Below are 18,138 nucleotides of genomic sequence, written 5' to 3' on the forward strand. Positions count from 1 at the left end.
GTGGGGCTTGAAAATGTCTTCAAGTGGGAAAATAACGACTATTAGTTGTCAAATCGACTTTAGTGCTATAGAGCCCAAAATTAATAGTCTTGATTTTCAGACAATTGTACCGAATGGTCATATGTTTTATGCTGCGCAAAGATTCAATCAGTTTAATCTTGGCCATCACAAGAAGTGGGTTATTGATGGAGACAAATGCTCATGTACCGTTTACAATTCTTTTCATGTATGTTATTACCAAAGAAGAAAAAAAGCCAGTCAGTCACTCAATAGTGTCTGACAGTGAAGTCTAGCAAGTAAACGGGTTTCCTTGCATAATTTGAATATGAGGACACTGCTAACGTTTAAATTTCACAGATAGGACATACATGACATATTCATAATTCCTGCAAAGTTCTACAGAATTTGAGGTTGGCTGCAAAAGGGACATAGTACCTTTAAAAGGGGTAGGAAGCGAGTTTAGCTTGTATTTGAACAACTGGTAAATTGACCCTACTATACAAATTTGAAAGGGAGGCAAAGACTGCAATGTGGCTCGGTATGTTCAAACACGATTGAGTATACATATTATGTACTTACTAATTAAAGTGAGATGCATGTAAAGTGAGATGCATGTAAAGAGAGAGAGGGGGAAAGGGAGAGAGGGAGGACAGAGAGAGGGAGGGAGGACAGAGAGAGGGAGGAAGGAGATATCAAGATAGGAGAGGAGAGATCAAGATATGATAGAGAGAGAGTGAGAGAGAGAGAGAGAGTGAGAGAGAGAGAGAGAGAGAGAGAGGAAAGGGGGAATAGAGGAGAAAGGGAATGAGATAGAGAGAGGTGTGGGGAATGAAGGAGAAAGGGAGTGGGAAAGAAAGACGAGGAGAGATAAAGAAGATTTAGAGAGAAGAGGAAGACACAGATAAGACTTGATAGAGAGTGAGTCAGAGATGTTAAAAGGGATTGAGAAATGTAAAACAAGATATTTAGATGAATAGATGACAGCAAGCCAATAAAAAGATCTATAAACTAACAGAAATATTGAAAAATGACACCAAAATGAGAAGCAGAGAGAAACATTTCATACAGATAATTCACAGGTAAACATGGAATAGAATAAAAATACTAGAGAATGAGTTGAACATTATCAGAAATCATTTACCAGTATGTACTTGTACATATACACTATACCATATGCTACTATTTACTGAAAGAAGAGCAGACAGTGACGTCAAGGTATGACTATTATTGCAAATATGTGCGCCAAATTGGCAAATCACAAGTATCTTTCAGAATCAAGAGCATAATAAAGATTGAATGTCTAGCTGAAGAGCAACTTTACCCAAAGAGGAGCAGCGGTAAGCTTTTACCATGTTAAAAATCAATCTGGCTTCAAGTGTACATTCATGCATGTCATTTGTTCATATTGCTTGTTTGTTTTGTTGATTTGTTGAAGTCTAGTGGGTTTGATGACAAATGTTCATATTCTCAAATTTGGAATAAACTGAACAGATGTCTTCATTTCTGAAGCAAATGCCCATACAAGTCATTACAGGCCTGTGTAAAAAAAAAGAATGTGCCCATATTGTGAATATGGATCTAGTCATTTGAATAAGCACAGCATACAGTATATGAGTACAGTATACACCAAGTGACATCAACGTTTTTTTTTTAATAATGACTACAGTATGAGACAATATACAATGTATCTTGCAACATAGGCCACTACCTAGAATTGTTTACCAAAATCCAGAAGGACATTAAGTCACAAAAGAAAGCAGACAATCATTCACAAACAAAAATAGTGTGGGGAAAACAAGATTAACCCAGGGTATAGCCACATCAGTATTGATACAGTTAGTCCTGAGAGCCCTGCAATCATCATTAATGAGGGCCCTGCAATCATCATTAACGAGGCTCTGTCTGGGGAAGACTGGAACTGAAAATCAGTTAGGGAATTTGTTGCCACCAGCCCATGCAACCTAAGGTACAAATCAACCAGCAATCAGATCACAAATCGACTCCCCTCAAACCAAAATATTGAACAGCCCATGGGAAAGTCCCCCCCCCCCCCCCCGCAAACTCCCCATGACCAGTCTGCCCGTGCCCAGGCTCTAGCCAAGCCACATGTACCATTCTAAGGTGCTCAAACAGTCCAGGTATGTCTCCCTATCAGGTACCCATTTACATCACCTGGGTAGAGAGTGGCAAATGTAGATTAATATTTTGCCACCAGAAAATTAGTGATGTGGCAGGGATATGAACCTAGTACCTTCAGCTTCATAATCCGATGACCTTTCCACTAGACCACAACAACTTCACATAGCTGCTTTATGCCTTCCATGAGTTACAGATTAAACTCCAACACACAAAATCTACGAATTTGTTTGAACATAACTGTCCATGACCAAGCCAAGGACTATTTAAAGTGTAATCATGGACTTGTCAATTTGTAAATTGTATAGGAGCAAATAGTCCGTTCACCCCTCTCCTCATAACACAGGAGACTTCCTCCTTCTAGCGAAGGTGCTAAAAGGGATCTAGAAGATTCTCCTTTGTTCCTCTTTTGCCTCCAAATTTGACTTTTCATGGCCCTTTCTGTGGCAAACATGTAAAAAAATGCAGCTATGTCGAGGGTCTATTATCTATGATTGAGTACTTGCAAAAACAACATAAAGACCTTGTATATAATATGAAAGAGTTTTATCAGGACGGTTGTAATAATGGTTTGAAAGTTGTTGTATCATACATGTATATCCAAAAGGAAAGACTACCTGTATACTGTATAGTGTACAGTATAACACAGAGCTAATGCCCTTCTAGCTTTCAACTGAGATACACCCGTATAATACTCATTTCCACCAAAATATACGCAATCGTCTGTTGAGACACAGAAGGAAATCAACTCTATGAAAAAGTATGAGAGTTCTGGCTTTCAGCAGAGAATATATTACATGATTACCAGTATGAATCATTCTCAATTTGCCAATATAACCATAAAGGTTCATTTTTAATGACAAGACAGTGCATATATATTTTTTTCTGCTGTACTATGTACTATTTACTTATAAAATAAGGACCTACTTTACTCCCTGACTCAGTCTTCCTGACATTGTGTAAGAAAGAGATAATGTGCAAATATTGCAAAAGGTATGTCTGATGTTTACTAATGTAATCAGCAAAAATGTACATGATACATCCTTTATGAGTCATGAATAGTTCATGCATGAGGTCAGTGTTTCATAATATTTATTGATATAGTTTCGGTAACGGGCTATAGGTCGAATGTAATATCCTCTGTTAAAGGGATCGTTTAACAATGTTAAATCTGAGATACACGGCCCTACGTGTTAACAGTGTCTGTGATATGGTGTAATATTGAACCTCTAAAAAATTGCGCTTCAAAATGATTAAGAAGTGCCTCAAAAAAGTAAAAATCTTTGAGTGACCGGTTTTACCATACTCGTTTTCCCCAATAGACTGTAGTGTTATGAAAACCGTCAGGCGAACGGTTTTCAAAATTTGTAATTCCAATCATAAATATCAAGATAATCAGACAGGCGATCGGCTTGTAAAAGTCATGGGGTTCCTGACTGATCTAAAGGTTTATAATTATCAATGCATCATGAGCTAAATCCAGAATTTTTTGTCAGAATCTGAGACAAAGTTACCGGATCCCTTTAAGAGCCAGAAGGGTGTTACTACACATATATATACTTACATGTACATTGTAGATACAGAGTTAACACCTTCTGATTCTCAACAGACAATATTCAATGTGCAATAATGATGCAGACTCTACTCATTTTTTGTAAAATCCATTTTTCATTTATAATGAATAAAGAAATCAGCATCATTCCCACTCGAAGAACTATGGTAGAAATCTGTTTTCAATTTTGTTTTCCTATTATCTCTGTATTCTAATCCTACAATGTATACATCCAATGTTATGGTATTAAACATATATGCCATTTTCATAATGTACAGTGTGTGTATTACATGTACCAAATTGTATGCGTACATGCCTTTGTGAAACGCCTCCTTCTTCAACTGTTAAGAATAAATATATTTCAATAGTCAGAATTCAAATTGAATTTGTCAGTTGTTGCTAGGTAGGAAAAAAATTATAATTATGGCTTGACCTACCTGACAACACGTAACTTATGCAATTTGCATTCTGACTATTTAAATACAATTATTTTTTAACAGGTGAATGAAATAAAATATAAATTTGGTCACATTACGAAAATAGCTGTTTAGAAATGCTGAAAGAATTTGTGGCAAAAGGGCAAATTAAGTTCAAAAGACCAAAGAACTCCCCTGCTGATCGATGCACAATGACCTATCTGTTTGTGGCATTCAAGTACTTAATTCTTGTGAGGTTTGGATCAGTTTGTCATAAGGGGTATTTACTACAAGTAGTTTGTCATAAGAGAGTTGTAGGTTTGTGGTAACAGCATGGCTGTAAAGGATCATGACCACAGTTTGCATAGTTTTGATGACTGATCATCGGGTAAAGCGAAACGTCTACCAACCTACCCCACCCCCACTTGACCCAGAATACATGTACACCTGTACTATACAAGCCATTCTGTGCAACAATTGTTTGACGATGTGCTATGTTATCTTATATTTCATGTGAGAACAGCATGTAGCATTAATAACTATGTATGCAATATGAAACAACACTATGGCTGTATACTGCCATTAAATGTAATTTCAATATTTCTTGTATTTTGTAGGCCTATATTGATAATTTACATATCTATACATTTGATAACAAAATGTTAAATGTGAAGCAGTTTTGGGCATCATTATGCATCATAATTCAATCAAGAATCAGAGTCAAATCTTTCAACAGTTACTTTTAGGCACAATTTTCAAACCTGCAGATTATAGTGTAAAACAATGCTAAAAGAGACATATTTTCACAATATTGTGCAAAACCTAATGACTAACCTCTGATTCTCCTTTGCCTCCATGACACAATCATCTTCCAAAACCAAGATCTTTCTTCCTTTTCCATTTCAAAGATTCAATACGCCTTATTATTAACAATATCTCAACTTATTCAGAAATTGAGGATTTTCATCCACAACTACATCCACTTCTTGCTGTTCCATCAGTGTTAAATGATGTAGGGATACGCCACAGCATTCTCCATAAACTAATTATGTTCACATTTCCAAAGTCCTGATGTGATGCACAAATTCAACGCATTGCCAATTTGATTAGGCATCAACAACAATGCTTTTGTCCCCTCAAGAGAATACGTGAACAATAGTATGTTGATCAATACCCACTGAGAGATAAATTATAAAATCTACTCTGAAAAACCTGCTCGAAGGCCGTCAACTCCACACTTTCAGACATTTTCAACGAGAATTTGCGCGATACTGCGAATCGTTGTGATACAAAGCTGCAATATGGACATAATCCACCCTGCGAGGAGATAGACATCACAGATGTCCTGATTGCGGATTAGTTCCACTTCTATTTTCCATAACATTTCAGCATCCTCGCTATACACAACTCAAGATGTTGAATACGCTATACACTTGTTTGAAGGCAACCATTTCAGACACCGTATTCAAGTTTAGTCATTTTTTATTATCCTTGTAAATAGCTTGAAGTTTCGAGGCATCTTCTGAACAAATTTAGCTGCAGGTTCATTGGTGACTATCTCAAACATTCCAGTATCTCCTGTCACAACTCTTCTCATCCTTGTTTTGAGTCTCAAGGCAGACTGAAATGTCGCAAGGTGCTGCAAAATCGAGAACCTCGGACAGAAATGCCTCCCCAATTGAACCTAAATTCCTTCCCTAACAGGCTAATCGGCTGGACAAATGCTGCCAACAAATGCTAATGCTTATTTTTTTTCATCAGTCACCCGGCTCCCACACAACTACTGCTTTTCCGCAGATTTAGCTTTGCTTGTACTTACACTCACTCTCCTTCAAGAAGTACAAAGGTTGCTTGAAATAATACTTGGCTATTCCTGTGCACCAAAAAGAAGGATTTTCTTTTCAAAGAGTGAAGAGGGGGGAAAAAAGATGACAACTGGACTTTAATAGAACACTCCTCTATTGCAAACAAAGAGAAGGTCAAAAAAAAGAAAGGATAAGAAATGGTTGAATAAAGAGGGAGAAGAGATCGGGAATGATTTATAAGTTTAAACTTTCTAGATAATCAGATTAAAAACAGTCTCTTGGAGTGTCTGAAAAAAGGAAAGGAAAGATTTGCTGTTCACAAAAGTTCCCAGACAGCTTAGTTTCAAACTTTTACAGATCTTCTTTTCTCACTTGTTCAGGATAAAATATTGGTACTGGAGTCTCTGAGCATAAACCACTGTATGTTATGAGATAACTTGCTTTATCACCAGGGGTAAGCAAAGTAAAGCAAAGGGAAGCAAACAAACAAGAAACTAACTAATACACAAACAAACATTTAAATGCTGGTAGGTGAAAAACAGGAAAAGGTCCAAAGTTACAAAATAGAAAAAAAGGGTGATCTGAATCGATCCAACCAGATTTGCTCATGGCTTTATTTTGTTGTAAGTATAGGGTTTGGGTGAGGGTTAAAAAGTTAAAATTGGGTTTTAGATTAGGTTTAGATTAAGTAAGGTTTAAGTTCAGATAAGGTGTAGAGTCAGGTCCAAGGTCGAAGTTGGGAAATCAGTTAGTGCGAGAAATTATCGGTCCCAAGGAGCAATTGTTGTAGGAGCATGTGTCGTACAACTAAAAAAGGGAGAGGAGTCCAGATGAAGACAATGTTTGTCAAAAACTGTAACTTTTAAAGCTGCTCTCAAACTGTATTAAATGTAGGAATGTTTAAAGCAGACAATAGTAATCCATTCCTACAAGAAGGGAGCAATTCATGGCTGCGTAGCATGTGAACATTTCACCAGACTGTTCCCCTTTCTTGAGTAATTGCTTGAAAATGCATCAAGTAGTCACCTATCATTCTATTACATTGTAGGGTAACCACTCACCCCTCCTGTTACAAATTTAAGGCTTCACATTTTAATCTTCTTACACAGGATTGGCTAATAATCTGGATTAAATGACAATAGGTATTAGGGATAAGTAGAAGGGAAAGAGATGAGGACTTTAAGAAGTTGAGTACCTTGCCAGCCTACATGTAGGTAACTGGATACACAAATCACTCAATTTATATTCTAAAAATAGCCGCATCAAACATGCAGGCCATTATGAAGAGAACATTCCTCCAAATTAATGTGCTAAAACAGGGAATCAACAATGAAATAAATGCAAACCTGTAAACCCTTTGTAGGCCTGTTGTAGGACTGCTGGAGGAAGATAAAAGTTCCAGAGAATTAACTTAGAACAATACTCAATTTTGATTGTTGCTCTCCAGCCTCTAGGCCAATATGCATATTCTTTTTAATTTATCTACTGCAACAAGAGTAGTTTCTAGTCACAAAATACAAATAAAACCAATTAGACATGACGCTGGTATTATGCATCTTGCTCATCAAATTAAAATACAGGAGTGGAGAGCAATTTAGTTCTGGTAAATTAATTTGAAATAAAGCCAATCATTTGGTTATTGTTGGAAATGGCAATCAACAAAGGCAGACAAAATTCCTCTTAATTAATGTACTGCAGCATGGATGCTATTTTAAAATGAATAAAAGGAAAACAATGGAGGAATATATACAGAATCTATGCATGGACTACAGTATATAATGCATTTTTACCACTGAAAGAATGAAACAGATGTATGTCAAGACAGAGAGTGATTTAGCTGTGGAAATGTTAATTAATTGCCATGAAGGAATCTCACTATCTCTCTAAAAAATAATGAATTATGGCTTAGGACCAACAAAACAATTTCACATTGAGTTTCAGGCTGTATTTTTATCACATATAAATAATTGAGCGAATACAAATCATCCGTTGAAAGCCAAGGGAACATTCAATCATAATTTACATAGTCTCTCTGTAGACAAACATATGTTGCTGATTTGCCTATACTGAGCTGTGTGACAGGATACAGAACTCAACAGCATGCTAACAAAATGTGCATGAACATGAATATTTTACATGTAGAACTGTATACCATTTAGGTACATTATTGAATATATTGGCAAGCAACAAGCCGGCTGTTCTATAAATAGTAAAGAACTAGCAGGACCCGTGGAAAATCCACGGGATTCTAGGGGAGAGGGCCAAACAGATAGATAGATAGAGGCCTATGTGCTATCCAAAAAAAAAATTAGATTATCTTTATATAGAGAATTTTTATAATATATGCTGTTTGACCATCGTAAAACAAAAATTTGTCAGATAGGATCTCGATAATTACGATTTATTTGCATTATTATTGTTGTGATTTCAAAGTAGTTTCATGAAAAGACTACATATGCAGAGGCTTGGATTATGATTATGTTGGCATTGTTCACAAAATGTGTATAATTATTTTCAAAGTAAAGATTTTACGCGAAAAATCATATTGCAGTGCGAGCTCATTCCATCTTGCCAAGATGAATTATAGCTCGTCAAGAAATAGCCCAGAAATTAACGTTGTAAAAATTCAACAGCATTTTAGACTCTTGGTCACAAGTTGGTTAATGAATTCAAACAAATATGGAGTCTACACTGTGTTGTGCACTGTGTATGCGTACAATGCATCATACATGTAAAATGTACTAAAATTTGCTGAAAATGTTGAGCACATGCTGAGTACTGAACGTGCTCAGAATAGAAAGAATAATCCCCAACATTTACAATACAGAATGTGAAAAGCTACCACGAACTAAAAAATAGTATTGAATCAAATGTATGTGTGCTGCACACCAATACCATATGGATGAATAAGAACAGACTGGTAAAGTGAAGATTTATTAGGGAAGAAGGAGAGGAGAGAAAGGGAGGGAGAGAGAAAGGGAGGGAGAGAGAAACAGAGTAAGAAATAGGGAGTAAGAAATAGGGGGAAGAGAGAAAGGGGGGAAGAGAGAAAGAGAGCAAGAGAAAGAGAGAGAAGGGGATACATAGAGAGGGAGGGAGGCAGAGAAAGAGATAGAGAGAGAGAGAGAGAGAGAAAGAGAGAAACCTGAGAGCAAAAGCAAGAGGGGAGGGAGGAAGGAGGATGGATTTCAACGTGGAGGGGATTATACTTTATGAGATGCGGTCATTCACAGAGACATTAAAGCTCCCTCGCTTGTTTCGGACTGGGGCTCAAGATGTACCATGCATCCATCCATTGGAAGGGGGCATTGACATATGAAGCCGTTAGTGACTCAGATCAGCGAAGCAGGTGCGTTCATACGCCCTGGTGTTTACCCTCCCTAGTCTGCAGTCGCCAACCCCTGTCAGTCACCTTTCACAGCGTGTCTGAACTGCAAGCCTACACAGACTTGCACGGTGTACTCGACACCATGGGCGCTGTACTCTAGCTGCTCCCGACACAACCAGAGATAAACGAAGCTAGGCTCGGCTCAAGGCTTGATGGAATTTTGATTAAATGTCAACTAGAGTCTGATTTTGGAGACTATATCCTCCCCACAGTGCTCTAATATTATCCACAAACTCCCATTGATGAATTGACTCATTCTTGTGCACAGTTAACGGGGGTTCCCTGACACAAAGGGTGTTAAGATAATGGTGTTTGGGAGGGTAAAGTCACACAAAAGATGTGATTCCCAAGCACAAAGAGTGTTAAGAGTAAATGGAGATGGGGAATGGGCTCCTAAAGAAATGTGCTCCCTAATCATACAGAGGCGCAAGAAACAGAGAGGGGAGAGAGAAGTGATTGCAAACATGCATGAGAGATGTTAACATTCTTGGAGATTGTTAATGTGTTTGTAAAGAAATTTGTTCCCAAAATACACAGTCATTAAATGGAGAGTGGGAGAGAGAGCAAAAGAGAGAGATAAAGAGTGGGAGAGAGAGCAAAAGAGAGAGATAAAGAAAGAGAGAGATAAAGAAAGAGAGAGATAAAGAAAGAGAGAGATAAAGAAAGAGAGAGAGAGAGAGAGATAGAGAGAGAGAGAGAGAGAGAGAGAGAGAGAGAGAGAGAGAGAGAGAGAGAGAGAGAGAGAGAGAGAAAAAAAAGGGGGGCAGATTGAACAGACACAGTAACATTAGCAGTGTTAACGTGTCTGTTAAGAAATTCCATACATACAGGAGAGAGATGGATGGAGAAAAAATAGAGGGAAAGAGAGTGAGAAAGAGAGCTAGAGCCAGAGGGTAGGGGGAGAGGGGGAAGGAGAGGGGGCTGGATGTACATGTACATGAACTCTAGAGGATATGACTCCCTACTACATGAACATGAATGATGATGATGGAAGGATGTTGCGCTCAAATGAAGAATGGTATCCCATTTCTTTCTTAGCTGTAGGGGAAGGCATTATGATTGAACAGCGAGAAAGAGATGATAAAGAGTGGTATATTCTGTGAAAGAATGTCTAAAGCTTGGAGCATTAGTAACTCCATGGTAAAATGGAAGAAAATCTGATCAAATCGAGGTGGTCAAAATGTGTAGAAGCACATAGTGAATGTATCAACTGTAGGAATGAAATTGTAAAACAATGTTGAAATATCGGTAAGTGGGCCTATCTGATCGGAAGTTAATAATTTCTTATGGAGAATGTGATCATATTTAAAAAATATATAATAATTGTAATAAAATGTTCTTGTAGCGCATATCACATTATGATATAAAGTCCCAATGCACTTCCAAAGAAGATTGGATATTATTACACTGGCTTTAGCTCTGGCAGCTGTATGTAATCAGTGCACAGTGCATTACAAGGAATAAATCCTGTCAGGCATCCATTTATTTAACACCTGGGTGGAGGGTGGCAAATGTGGATTATATGTCTTGCCAAAAGACATGAGCGCCGAACTGGCTTGAGAGTCAAGTGAACGAACCCATACCATGACACATTCACTATTAATACTTCAGCACTTTGCACTCAAGTATACGATACACCACAGGTGGAATGTGCTTACAATGGAGGAGTTAGCATGAAGAGGAACAGACTTATGATAAAATCTTCATTACTAGTACTATCTCACGTTATTATAAGTACAATTCAAAGTACAAGTCCACAAGTCAATGACCAATTGACAACAATTATTAACCGTGGAAGAGGTTCAAGCGCTTTGATTGATTGAATACAATGTAACTGCATAACTTGGAGTTGCAATTTCATGCTCCATTTGCTTTTTTGCATACATGTGCTCAATCAAATGTTTTTTGTATATCATGAATTCACCTTTTTTCATTTTCATACATTTTGGTACTTCATGAAACATGATTAATTTATCCAACTTGTTATATTATTTATGAAAACCAAAAATCTGACATCAATACAATACAGTACCTCCAAATGTGAATATAAGATGTGACATATCTGAGTTATTGTGCAGAATACAAATGATTAATAGAAAACAGAATATAATGTAGAAATTAACTATATAAAGATATATCAGATTCATTTTACACAATATCAATGCTTACACTATGGTAACCATTTACATCCACTTACCTTAAAGTATATATCTATTCCTGGTATTAATAAGATCAATAATTCATAACAGGATGAGAACAACTCTTTCAATGAAGCCTCATAAAGAAATCAATGAATGAACTGCCATACAGATGTCATTGAATGCAGGCGTATAATTATATCCAGTGAATATATCCACAGTATAAGTCCAAGCGGTGTTACTCTCGATCTCACATAACCAACACGATCGACGCAGTCAAATTGGAGACATGTACCTCTCACTATCAGATAAAGCAGAAATTGACATCTATTCGCCGATCTCACCCACGTCAGCGTCGCGTCTCCCACTACAAATTTACCTCCAATTCAGGCAAAGGTCTTCGAAGCTTTGAATAATTCGCCGGGTTACGCAGAGCTCGATCGAGAGGATGAAAACAAAATGAAATCCTTGATGTGCTGCCTGCCTGCGAGGGATGTTGCGTCCATGCATGCCCCGCTGAACTCGGCTGGCCGAATGAAACACGATGGGGGAAACGTAATGGAGCATGCGTGTCCAGAATCAACAAATGAAACAAGGGGGGTTTGAATGGCGAGCTTGTACCCCAATAAACACCTGAAGATACAATGGATGGTTGGTTGAGTCAGGCAGGCACAGAGTTGTGTACCTCCTAATACATGTGCATGTTCACAAATTAGTCTCACATTCCAAACCTGATTAATCATGCTGTGTTTAATCCCCACGTTTCTAAACATTCCCCTTTGATAAACGCATATGATTCACCAATAAGAATTTAAATCCATTCAGCCAATTCATGATTAAATCTTAAAATTGCCTACCATAAGCAAAATAGTAGGAATTGCAATCATATGAATCCTGGAAATAAATGTGTCTGGTGTTAGACTAACCAAGGATTTCACTGTGTTTACTCGTCACAGATTGGTCTACTGTTTTCAGAGGCTGAGCCAGTGAAGGGCTGAGTAAACTTGAATAGAAGAAGGGAACAATGACCCAGTCTGCCTGATCTCATGTCATTGCATGTAGGTATTCAAAGTCTAGTAAGTACTTCAAGGACAGCCTCTCTACCCCCAATGACTAATAGTTCTCTTCAAAGAATACAAAACAAAAGGAGACTCCACTATCCCTCTCACCATGGACCTACTATGTAGCATGTTTTCACCAACCAAGTGCCATCTCCTTGCCCCAACAAATATGGCAAGACAGATCCTTGAGATGAAAAGGAAAATTATTCAGCCTCATAATTTTTTTAATCCATCATTTATTGTATACTATAAGCCAATATTTAGTGTACACTTTTATTAGTCTAAGCACTTCACTTATCAGAGATGCAGACATATTTGTGAGATATATTGTTTTTCATAAAATTAAGCACAGGCTGCTTTACATGCTTCAATTAAACATGCCCTATATGCACTGCCAGCTCAAAGTGTATAATAATAATCTTAATAATAGTCACACTTTTATAGAACTTGCTATATGCGTTACAGGCTTTACATTGAATTCCTTCCCTATTTTTTAAAACCCGGATTTCAAAGTCTAAAGGTTGACAAAATTATCATAATATGCAGTCGATAAGCTCCAAGACTCAGCCGCTCAATGACCTTTTCACGCAGAGACATCCTTTAGGCCAGATAATCTTTGTTGCAATCATCTGATGACTATAATATTTTCTGTTTTGTATTGTGTAACTCTATCTACTGTTACAGTAACATGATATGAAATGTATGTCTTATGAATATAATCAGTTCAAAATGATATGAAAAACAAAAAGCTCAGAAAACAACTAAAGATGTGTAGATTTTTTGATTCGAAATGTGATGTTTTCCAAACACATACAATGTATCCCTTTTTAATAGGCCAGATAATCTTGGTTGCAATTGGTCTGATTTAAGCAATTTCTTCTGTTGTGTAGTGCAGCTTTAACTTCAGTTATCAGTTGGTAATGTTATGGGTAAAATAACATATTTTAAAAATATGTTGTCGAAATACATGTATATATCACTGAGCTTGCCATTGTTTATGTCTGTAAATTCTTTGTAGTTTCATGGTACACCATTTCATAGGAATTTATATTTTGGTGATGCTGTATGATAAATTATATGAGAAGATAAGGTTCAGCAATTAATCAACAAACAAAATTTCAAGGCTAAAATTATTTCCTTTCCCTATAGTAACTTTCCCTTTCTCCCTAAACTATATATAAACTGCTAATAGGCTCCTATAATTACTTCTTTAATCGTTATTACTTGCAACTTTCAAACCTATCTTCCGGTATTCAAAAATTGCTTTTGATAATTAACTAACTCTGTTTATATTGATGTATGTTTCATATGTATTGTAATTTGTAGTTTTATTTCTATTTTTTTAGTTTTTTTAATATTTAATTGTTTATCAATGTATTTTGTTTGTTATAGCGCTTAGAGACTTCGGTGGTAAGCGCTTTATAAGCACTGTTTTTATTATCATTATTATGCCTTTAAATTTTTTTCTTCTAGCTTCTTGCTGACACAATTCAATCCTGAGTCTTCTCAAACTGTGACCACCCACAAGAGCATATTTCTGCCCTTTATACACCATTATTACACAGTACTTAGCATATCTACATGTATTTGCTTTTCATATTAGACCAATTTTCTTGTGTATAACGAAACAAACAGCCTCCCACATGTTTTATATAAATACTCCATATTGAACAATTTTCTGCTTCAAAGATTACCGAAGATATTTCATAAAATCAGTCACGCTTGATTTATAGCAAATATGAAATCTTATTTACTTTAGCTAAGCAGTGCCTTGGACAAATACCTTTACTTTCTAGTTATTTTAATTTTTATTTGGATAAAAATGAAATAATTTTTTTAAATAGTTGTAGAACTCAATAACAAATGGTAGAATTTGACATAGAATTTGCACTCAGCCAATCAATTGCAACAATTTTAGTAGCTTGTAACAGTTATTGTAACTTGTTCTTGATGACAATTTTATGAAACAGGTCCCTGAACTTTATTCAATAAGCGTACATCACGTTAATCGATCCTTTGCAGTACATTCTAGCACCCAAAATGTAATTCTAAACATTGTTCTGCTGCGGGCAGAGAACGTTCATTCATGGTTGAGCTGTACAAAATGTAATATGAAACGTTGTTCTGCAGGCTATGGAGAGTGCATTGCAAGTCACCTGTCTCCCGATGCAAGGGATATTAACTTTTCCCTTAGCATAGGTTCTATCTGTATATCAGGACTCCCCAATCCTCCCCCTCTCTCACATGGAGTAACTGCAAGCCTACTGTATATATATCACATATGTTTATGATAAAAGTGGCATATCCAGGTGCTAATTTGACTTCTGTAACAGGCAAAGAAAGAATAGAAGAAAAAAAATGATAGATTTTTTTTTAATGAATTGAAAACCACACAAATTTGTTTCAGGGGCCCTTTTGACTTTTTATTTTACTAGGGGGGGGGGGGGTGCAAACTGGTTATCATTTTGGGGAACTGCAGACCACAAAATGAACAATTTTGTAATTATGATTATTACCCCTACTGCTTCTAAACAATGGTTACAAATGATTGTGGCATATCAAATTAATATTTATAATCAAAGAACAGGTTTCAGGTGACAATACCATATTTTAGATTTTAGAAAAAAGGAAACCCCATTGGTCTGAAACCCATATCACTTCTCTTTGAGGGAGGTATTTCTGTTACTTTGTATAACATCTTCTGACAAAAGAGCACAGAGAAAGGGGGGCAGAAGGAGGGATCGGGGAAAGAAAAATGGGAACAATTTCATTCAGGAGGTCCGTGATGCGAAATCAACACCATCTATTGTCGAACATTGACCTGAAAAAGGGATACAGTCAATCCCTCATATTTACATTTGAATCCAAACTGAAACAGATTTGATATCTTTTCACCCAGCGTTGCCGCAGTATAAGAAGATTTGCGGATTTTCCATCGCCCTGGCCCCAACTCCAAGGAGGAGAATTTGTAGAGACCGTATCCGTTTTCAACAGGGAGGTATTCGCTGGGAGCTAAAGCAATAACCTGACAAGTCACAGGTTTAGTTTTCATACAAGGGAAGGTGGCCGGGTGAAGATGGATCAAAATTCTTGGGGAAATGAGATTCTGATGACAAAAGTTATCCAGAGCAAAAAAAATTGGATTAGTTTTCTACGTTTTAAACCGTCGAGATAACCTTGAATGCTTGGAAAAAAGGTTGCAGAGAATGTTTTGCGTAATATTTCTCATTTCTTTGGTCGTTTACAGAAGGAAAAAAAAACTGTGATAAAAATGCAGAGAATATAAATGTACATTCTCAAAACTGTCTATTCACATGTGAATGGACTCTTATTAAAATTTGAAAAGAAAAACTTGTACAAGGGGGAATTTTGAGAATCCATTAAAAATGAATAAAATGTGTATATTCTACCGCAGTCGTAGTCGAATAGATATTTCAGATGTTTCATATTTATAAAAAAAGACTGTTTTATAAAAAATTATTGATCGACCGTTTCTGAGAGTTAACATTTAATGTAGTGCAGATGTGGTCAGAGAAAGATATTAACTCTAAAAATATTTTTGTTCAAAAGTACATCTCTTGTCCATGTATATATACCAAAGTACAAAGGTGTTGCCAAGTGAGTGTAGAGATGACGCGCTTTCTTCTTCAACTCATCCTGGTCTTTCTTGCCAACGGCTTACCTTCCAAGTATCCAATGGCATTGAGAAGAACCCTTGTTTATTCACAACAAAGTGTTTACCACTCATGACCTTATGTGAGTCAACCTAATTGGTCACTCATTAACTGACCACTCACTCATTCACCAAAATGACCTCATTACATTACAAACACAAAGGTACTCCATAGTGACCAATAAGTCATCTGTTCAGAGGAAAAAGGGTGTTGACCCCCCAAGCTAAGTGATATATGTTAATGCCCTTATGGCTTTGAACAGACAAAGTTCAAGGAAGATATCAGTTCACCTTGCTTCAAGAACGAGGTCACAAGGAAACTGCCTACCAACCAAGTAAATCACTGAATATGCAGAAAATAACATTTGACTTCTTCAAGAGCTAGTCCCATATCACAACAACATATAATTCTACTGTACCGTATCTATAAAACTGGCCTATGCAGGAAAGGTATGATAATATGCATATGTAAGTGTACTTGTAGCTTGTCTTGTAGTAGCTTATAGCATTGATTTTCTATTAAGGATCCAATAACTTTTGTTCATGAATCAATTTATTGTTATTGTTAAATCAATTTATTGTTCTTGTAATTAATATCTTTGATATCATGATTCGTGATTGGCCCTTTCGAGAAGTCTAATACGGTACACAGTGATGGGCAATGTCAAATGATTTGGTGAAATTGTGTATTTTCTTGCTGTCTATGATCGAAGTCACCATTCAGTTTTCCTTGAAGCCTTTAAAGCCGCATGAAATAAACATCCTGCAGTGACGCAATATGTATTGATTCTTCCTCAGTCTTCTATAGGGGACATACGTGCCACTCTCCAAAATAAATGACTTTAAACAGGATACTTTTATAGTCATTGTTGTGCTTTCAAAACTGAATAAGGCATACTGGAGCTTTTAATCTTACACCCATCAGAGTAAATCACAAGAATTAAGAGAATGACATCTGATGACTAAAATTTGATTATTATCTTGTCATGATGCAATTAAACAAGTTTATTGTACACAAATCTGGAAAAATTGAAATTTAACTTGCAGTTGTTTGCAGTCATTCAAAGATATTAATAACAACCGAAAATCTAAGGTTTAATTATGGTCACGTCTTTTGCATTTTTTCTTAAAGAGTACTACATGTAACATAATTTCTTATAACACATTTGGGAAGGCAGAACGGAACGCATCATATAATTACACATTATATAAGTCATTGTGGTTATCATTAATGAAAGGATGTAATTAGTTGATACAGGAAGGGTATTGAGGGGGATCCATTAAATCAATTAAAAATTAAATATAGTCTATTGAAAGACAGGAGGGTGGTGACTGTTAGTAAAAGTACAATACTCGTTCATCTGGCTCTTGATTGACAGTTGAAAAAGAACTACTGATTTCATACACAAACATGTATAATACTGTAGATAGATATTCTTCACCACTATTAATTATCCTACTACATTATTTCACTTAAATATGATTCGTTAATAAAATTTTAACTTACATTAAAAATGTTGGATCTACGTGTTCAGGCCCATTCAGCTACCAGTAATGTAATAAGGTGCAATGGACATCACCATGTGCACAACACCATGAAGCATCCGACGTGTATACTAATACTGTTTTCACACTGGCAATATTTTGCTTAACCCCGTACTATAGGTGGGGTTAAGGGGGGTCTTAGCCCCACCTATAGTACGGGGTTAAGCCTATTCCACTTTCTGTTCAGACTGGTTTTTACCAAAGTGGGCTAAAGTTGGCTAACCCCACCTATAGTACGGGGTTAACTAACCCTGCAAAATAGCAGGGCTAACTCCGCAATTGTGGTGCTAACTCCTGCTAACCCCGCAATTGCGGTGCTAAGCAAATGAATGAGAACAGAAACGAAAAATAGTCCGGTACTACGCAATGGAGCGTATCGCAGCTGGCCAGATGCGAAGTATGTCCTATCATAACATACACGATA

At 36.6% G+C, this 18,138-nt stretch overlaps 1 protein-coding gene across 5 annotated transcripts in view; it reads right to left on the reverse strand.

Moving 5' to 3' along the window:
- The window catches only part of LOC100891869 (coiled-coil domain-containing protein CG32809), a 62,054-nt gene extending 44,278 nt beyond the window's left edge, over window positions 1–17,776 (reverse strand). For 2 of the 5 annotated variants that reach the window (XM_030990585.1, XM_030990583.1), the window contains exon 1: window positions 11,495–12,167. The gene's annotated coding sequence lies outside the window, so the exon portion shown is untranslated. Of the gene's footprint in view, window positions 1–11,494; window positions 12,174–17,676 lie in introns of those variants that run through there. The other 3 variants (XM_030990584.1, XM_030990587.1, XM_030990586.1) reach the window with 3 other exon arrangements.
- Between the last annotated feature and the right edge of the window lie 362 nt (window positions 17,777–18,138).

This window comes from Strongylocentrotus purpuratus, unplaced genomic scaffold (assembly GCF_000002235.5).
Source record: "Strongylocentrotus purpuratus isolate Spur 01 unplaced genomic scaffold, Spur_5.0 spur5_scaffold_19, whole genome shotgun sequence".
NCBI classification, from domain to species: Eukaryota; Metazoa; Echinodermata; class Echinoidea; order Camarodonta; family Strongylocentrotidae; genus Strongylocentrotus; species Strongylocentrotus purpuratus.